The sequence below is a fragment of the Mustela lutreola genome, chromosome X, assembly GCF_030435805.1.
Source record: "Mustela lutreola isolate mMusLut2 chromosome X, mMusLut2.pri, whole genome shotgun sequence".
NCBI classification, from domain to species: Eukaryota; Metazoa; Chordata; class Mammalia; order Carnivora; family Mustelidae; genus Mustela; species Mustela lutreola.
In genome coordinates this window covers 97,093,576-97,100,838 of record NC_081308.1, presented here as the reverse complement: position 1 = coordinate 97,100,838, position 7,263 = coordinate 97,093,576, and the positions used below count along the sequence as shown (strand labels likewise).

At 39.2% G+C, this 7,263-nt stretch overlaps 1 pseudogene; it reads left to right on the top strand.

Annotated features, from left to right (window-relative positions):
• The first annotated feature begins 1,706 nt into the window (after window positions 1-1,706).
• LOC131821032 (dnaJ homolog subfamily B member 6-like) lies at window positions 1,707-2,909 on the top strand (annotated as a pseudogene).
• Window positions 2,910-7,263: the final 4,354 nt, after the last annotated feature.

Here is a 7,263-nt window from a genome sequence, read left to right as displayed (position 1 = left end):
ACAACTTATTTAGATCAGGTGACTTGTCTAATTTCACATAATCACTAATATGTGCCAGTGTCAGGATTTTAACCCAAGACTTCTGCCGTCAGAACCCACACTCTTAACCAGTACATTCTACTGGTCTGTCAGCGAAGAGCATAAATTGAGTTACCTCTGAAGGCAATGTATCCAGTGAGGGACAATAAAATGCATCTAAGAGCAGGTTTATTTCTAAACTTATAATACAGTTAGGTACCTACAACACAAATATTAAAAAGGCTTAAAAAAATTTTACAGTGCAGAGGTGAGCACAAATGAACATATTAGCAAGCACAGGACTCCTGAGAGGAGCTGAAATGAAAAAGCGATCACAAGCAAGAGTTAAGCTGAAGGCACCTGGGTGGTTCAGTGGGTTAAGCCTCTGCCTTCGGCTCAGGTCATGATCTCGGGGTCCTGGAATCGAGTCTCACATCGGGTTCTCTGTTCAGCAGGGAGCCTGCTTCCCTCCCCCCCACCCCGCCTGCCTCTCTGCTTACTTGTGATCTCTCTTTGTCAAATAAATAAATAAAATCTTAAAAAAAAAAAAGAGTTAAGCTGACAAGCACGTGCTAACAGAGTAAATTGCTTAAAGATGGGGTAAGCTACCTCAGGAATTAGTAAGTTATCATTACGTGAGGGGCTTCCCACAGAGGCTGGATGGACAAACACTTTGTAGATCAAACTGGGTTGTTTTCCAGGGCATCGAAAGTTCCCCAAGTCCTAAGATTCCGTGATTTAGTCCATTTATTTTGAATAGCCATAGTGCACCAAGTATTGGGATAAGGTCCTCTCATAAAGGAGAATAAGTCATAAGTTCAGAGAGACCACAGTCTAGAGGACAAATAGCACAAAACCATACATGTAGAATGAAGTGTTATATGGCACAGGGGCAAAGAGAATCACACCTAACTCAAAAGGGAAAGGGAAGTTAAAAGTGCAAATCAGACGTTCCTTGGAGGTGATGCCTAAACGAACCCTTGACGGAAGAGTAAAAAACTAGTCGGGTGTTCCAACTCTCTATTGCTGTGTAACAAAGTATCTTTAAAACTCCAACAAATATCCTACCTCAGAATTTGGGTACTTACTTAACAGCTGGGCTGGTTGGTAGGCTGCAAGAGGTTTCACTCGCATGCCTGGCACCTTGAAGGAGACAGCTTTAAAGACTAGTCTCTCTCTGCTAAAACCTTCCTTTCTTCCATGAAGTCTCGGGGCTTCTCCATAAGATCCCTCTGGCAGGGTAGGTAGAGTCTTACAAGGTGGCTCAGGGCCCCAAGAACTTCACCCCGACAGATCAAGACAGAGGCTCCAAGGCTTCTTATAACAGCCTCAGAGGTCAGGCAATATCACAGTCAACACAATTTATTGGTTAAACGTGAGCTGGTGTGGGAGGGAACACATAAGTGTGTTCCCATACTTAATAAACCACACCTCCCTGGTGTGGTTTATTCGAAACTATCATGGAGACTGGATACCACGCCAGGCTAAGAAGATTCTAAGGGTACAATTTTCCGCTAGAAGGAATATTATGCACAAAGGCAATAGCTCAGGTAAGAGTAAATCCTGAGAAGCATCAGGCTGCCACTGTTAACCCACACAATGTGCAAAAGGCAACCGAAGGGAGACCTGGGCTGCACTTAGCAGGCTCCTGAGTCCTGGGCCCCACACAGATGACCTTAAAACCAGAAATGAGGACTCCTTCTAACAGCCTGTTAAAACATGTGGATTACTCTGAAGGTCTGGGCATGCGCAGACATGCCTTAACCAAAAATATTAACAAGTCATTATCAGAGGGATGCCTGGGTGGCTCAGAGGGCTAAGCCTCTGCCTTCGGCTCAGGTCATGATCTTAGGGTCCTGGGATGGAGCCTCGAATCAGGCTCTCTGCTCAGCGGGAAGCCTGCTTTCCCCCTCTCTCTCTGCCTGCCTCTCTGCCTACTTGTGGTCTCTTTCTCTCTCTCTGTCAAATAAATAAATGAATAAATCTTTTTTAAAAAGCCATTATCAGAAACTAGCACTGAAGTGGCATCCAGGTAAAAAATCATGAGAATAAACAAGCAGGAGAGATAGAATTCAAACAAGTAGCTGAGGTATATGACATATTATTCAGATGCTAATAAATGAGACTCCTATGACAAATATGGTGAAGAAGGATTAGGTGGTGGAGGTGGAAGTCATTTTGACAGTCTGTTTGAGTTGGGCTTCACCTTGCATAACTCAAATGATGCCTTCACAGATTGATTGATTGAGTGAGTAAGTGGATGAGACTGATTTTTATTGAACTTCTTTGAAAACCCACTTGTGGACTTTTGTGGGACTCACAGGGGGTGCCCCAAAGAAGCTGAGGCAGAGAATTGTTTTTCACTGTCTTCAGTGGATTTCTGCAATTCGAAGGGAATTCGCTCTTTCCGATATAGGATTTATGTCTTTAGGTTCACTGGGTCATGGAAGCCTCACTTCATTCTCTTCCATGTCCTTTTAGGATAGTTCGACAGGCAGCTTCAAATCCATATCAGCTTTTACTAAAATTGTTAGTGGCAGGAAACTCACTGCAAAGAGAATAATGTTGAGGGACACCTGGGTGGCTCAGTGGGTTAAAGCCTCTGCCTTCAGCTCAGGTCATGATCTCAGGGTACTGGGATCGAGCCCTGCATCGGGCTCTTTGCTCAGTGGAGAACCTGCTTCTCTCTCTCTCTCTCTCTCTCTCTCTCTCTACCTGCTTCTCTGCTTGCTTGTGATCTCTGTCAAATAAATAAATAAATAAAATCTTTTAAAAAGAGAGAGAGAGAATAATGTTGAAAATGGTCAAGAAAGAGTCAAAGCTGAAGACAGCCAGTTAAAGTCCTTAACCGTAAGGGTAAGGGACAGCTGCTATGCTTTGATAACAAGTAATTCAATGCAACCAATTAGTGCAGAAGTTAACTATACAAGCACCATTTGAGGATTAGCAGGAACTTCTTTTTTGAAGATTTCAAATGAACTTGACTTTCAGTGTTACTGTACCTAATCTCAAGTATTCATAACCACAACTCATGTTAGCCTCTATTTGTCAGACTCTTGACTTATTGTTGGGGCCTCATAGGACTATTTTATTTTGTCTTTAAAATTCTTGTAAATCTTTGTGTGCATCTTGCTTTTTTTTTAATTATTAAATATAATCCAAGGTGGCTATGGCTCTTTCATGCATTAATACCAGCATGGATCTATTTTTCTCAATGTGTTTGGAGTGTGAGACAAGTCGTGTTAACTTGCTGTGTAGTTCATATTGCCTGGATGAATCTTCCACAACAATAATTTCATTTTTTTCAGTATTTAGTAGTGCAAGATATTAATGCATAATGATAATACATTTCTGATTTAATATAAATTGAAGATGCTTTCTAATTGTGCATGAATGCTGCCAACTTAGTGAGTTTTGACAACTGTTTAAATATATAGTGTTAAACTTAGGCTGGTAAACTGGGTCTTTGTCATTTGCTTTTTTTTTTTTTTAAAGATTTTATTTATTTATTTGACAGAGAGAGATCACAAGTAGGCAGAGAGCTAGGCAGAGAGAGAAGGGGAAGCAGGCTCCCCGCTGAGCAGAGAGCCCGATGCGGGGCTCGATCCCAGGACACTGAGATCATGACCTGAGCCGAAGGCAGTGGCTTAATCCACTGAGCCACCCAGGCGCCCCTGTCATTTGCTTTTATATATATATATATATATATATATATATATATATATATACACACACACACACGCACACACACACACACATATATATAATGTGAAAATCACTATAGATAGATAGATGATAGATAGATAAAAGAAATGTGAATGTGCATTTAGTGCCTTGAAAAAAAAAGTCCTGAGAAACACCAAGCCACAAAACTATGGTGTTATGGTTAAGAGTGCGGGCTCTAGAGTTAGACTTTGGAACCAGTTTTCTCCAGTGCAAATTTTGTGTCCTAGAACCAAATTGTTCAAGGTTATTAAATTTAAGTTAATTAATTGAATTAGTTAAATTAAATTTCAGTTCTCTAGCTTCCCCTCAATCACAGTGGCCACATTTCAAGCGCTCAAGAGCTACGTGTGGGTAGTGGATACCATATTAGACAACACAGACATAAAACATCCCTATCACAGAAAGTTCTCTTGGACAGCAGTGTACTTGAAAGTTTTTTAATAGGCTTCCATTTAACTAACTTGCCTCTTTAACTCTGTATTCCCATTACAAAACTTATCAATTGATAGCCAAGACATACTGAAATGAATGGGTAGCCACACATTTTTTCACCTCCCAGTTCAACTGCTTATAAAACATCCAGTTGTGTTTGTTCCCAAACCTGTGTATTCCAGTTTACTTTTTACTTACATTGAAATTACATAACTTAGTTTAATTTGTCAACAGATAAAAATACAGACGGGAAAAGTCTTCTATGCAAATTAAGCTGAATGCCTTGTTAAGAATCAATAAAGACAAGTTGAAATTTATTTGCTGCATAATGAATCATAGGATAGAAAATTATAAGATATTAGAAGGAAAAACATCCAGAACTCTATGCTCAGCTAACTTCGAGAGTCCTTAAGTACTTACTCCACTTTAAAAAGCCTGAAACTGAAAAGTATTACACAATAATGGATGAAATTTATGAAAGAAAAATGAAGCTAAACTCCAATAAATAGAACTATATATCAAATGATGGATAAACACATATGATATTCTAAATTAATATAAATATATTTATGGAGATAATCAGACATTGTATGCTTCCTATGGGATATGACAATACCATATATTAAGTCTTGAAAAAAAGAATCAAACCTCTACATCCAATCAAGTCTCTAGCTCCAATTGTGGCTATTCTCCAGCCACAATTACAATTTTATAGGAAATACAGAGGACAAAGGAACTTGTTAAACTACACCATGGGAATGCAATCAGCAAAATCCATACCTTGGGAAACTCTACAAGACAAACTTTTTTAAAAAAAATTTGATTTATTTATTTGAGAGAAAGAAGTGAAGGCAGACGCTTAACCGACTGAGCTACCCAGGCACCTCTGACCTGGTTTCTTCAACACATTGCAAAGAGAGAGAGATGGAGGGGTAACTAATGGATTAAAAAGAGATTTAAAATATAGAGCAATTAATCACAACATGTAGACCTTTTTTGGATCCTAATTCATAAATGGTGTGCAAAGTATTTTAAGATGAGACAATTGGAAATTTGTACAATAGCAGATTAGTTGATATTATTGGGGTAATTATTATTGTTATAGATGAAATAATTGTCATTATGTTAAAAAAGAGTCCTGTTCTTTTACATACATACTGAAATATTGACAGATGATATGATGACTGAGATTTGCTTAAATATACTATGGGAAGGGATAGTGAATGGAGGTATGGAGGAAGCATGATGGGATTTTTTAAAAAAGATTTTTACTCATTTGAGGGGTAGAGAGAGAGTAAGTGAGTAGGAGGAGAAGCAGACTCCCCTCTGAGCAGGAAGCCTGAAGCTGGGCTCAATCCCAGGACCCGAGATCATGACCTGAGCTGAAGCAGACACTTAACTGACTGAGACACCCAAGCATCCCTGACAGATAGATTATTATTGGGCCTGGGTATTGGATACATTGGGACTCATTATATTATTCTATCTACTTTGTATACATTCTAAATTCTCCATAACACAAAGTTTTAAAAATATAATGTATCATTTTTCTCACCAAGTTTTTCTAAGAGACCAACTAAGTCCCAAAAGCATCAGAGGAGGGAAGTGAAAGCAGAGTAATATAATAAAGATTAAGAACGTTCTAGTTATTTTCCATAATGACCCCCTCTTAATATCAAACCAAATTAAAAAGAAAAATATGTCCCTGCTTCAAACATGGGCGGAAGGCACTAAAGACTGCCTATTGGGTATTCACCACTGATTCTGGAATCAGCATTGATTGTAATCCCAGGTTCATCACTAATTGCATCACCCATGGACAAAGTAATCAATGTTTATAACACTCAGTTTCCTCATCTGTGAAGTGGAAGTATTATAAAGTCATTATGAAAACTCAATAATATAAGCCAATGTAAGGTGTTTTGCTTGTTTGCCACAGAGCCCACCTCGGGAACTAATAAGAGAGTACACAATGGAAATTGTTAGTGACAGCTTTGAAGATCATACCAATGAATCTGGATTTGCTCTATTACATGAACTCTGAACATTCGAAACACTTGAGTGAGAGAAAATAATGTTTGAGAGAATTGATTTTGATGGGACAGAAATAGAAGGTAGAAAAACCACATAGTTGTTGCAATTTTTGCAAGAAGACCTACACTTATGTGGTGGCTATAGAAATGGAAAACATGGGTGCCTGGGTTGCTCTGTCAGTTAAGTGTCCACTCAGGTCATGATCTTGGGGTCCTAGGGTGGAGCCTCGCATCAGGCTCTGTGCTCAGCAGGGAGTCTGCTGGAGATTCTCCCTCTTTCGGCCGCACCCCTTCAAATAAATAAATAAATAGTAAAAAGATAAGAAACAGAAAATAGAGGACATCCAGACACTCTTGTGAAGAGGTACTAACGTTAGAAACAGCAAGGTATCCATTTGACTCCTGACTACTAATTATCAAGGAGCCTCATCTTCAAACTATTCACCTCAGGTAGGTAGAAACACAGAAGAAAAGAGATCGAAAGAAAGGTGGAGAACAAAAGAGACATTAGTCTTGGGTTTCAAAGACTGTTGTTTATTTACTCACATTACTCAGCGCTAACACTAAAGATGTCAGAGGCTTTATGCGGAATCAGGATAAATGTGTAAAGTAGCAGCTGAGGTTTAATAAGACCTGATGGCTCGGAGATGGGGTGAAGAAGGATCGGGAAGATACCCAATGCAGTTTCCTGCGAATGACCAGATACATTGCTCTCCTGCCGCTCTCAGCTTCCTTGCCTGTAACTCCCCACTGTGGGCAGCTAATTGCTCACAAAGGGAATTATGAAAAAAGTTAAAAGTCATTTACAACTTTCACTGTTACTCAACAAAATAGACTGTTTTCCTCCAGGAAGTGGTATTCTTTATAAAGTTACAATTTCTTAAGCAAACTTTCTCCAGGCCCACAGTAGTAAGAAATGCATTTAAGATTCTCATTCCTTCCTAACTCCAATCATCCCCAATGTTATTTTTCCACTTTAAAATTGAGCAATACTCCAGCTCTTCTTCGATGATAGAGCCAGTCTTGTAATGTTCAACTGGGTAGCTCAGAGGTT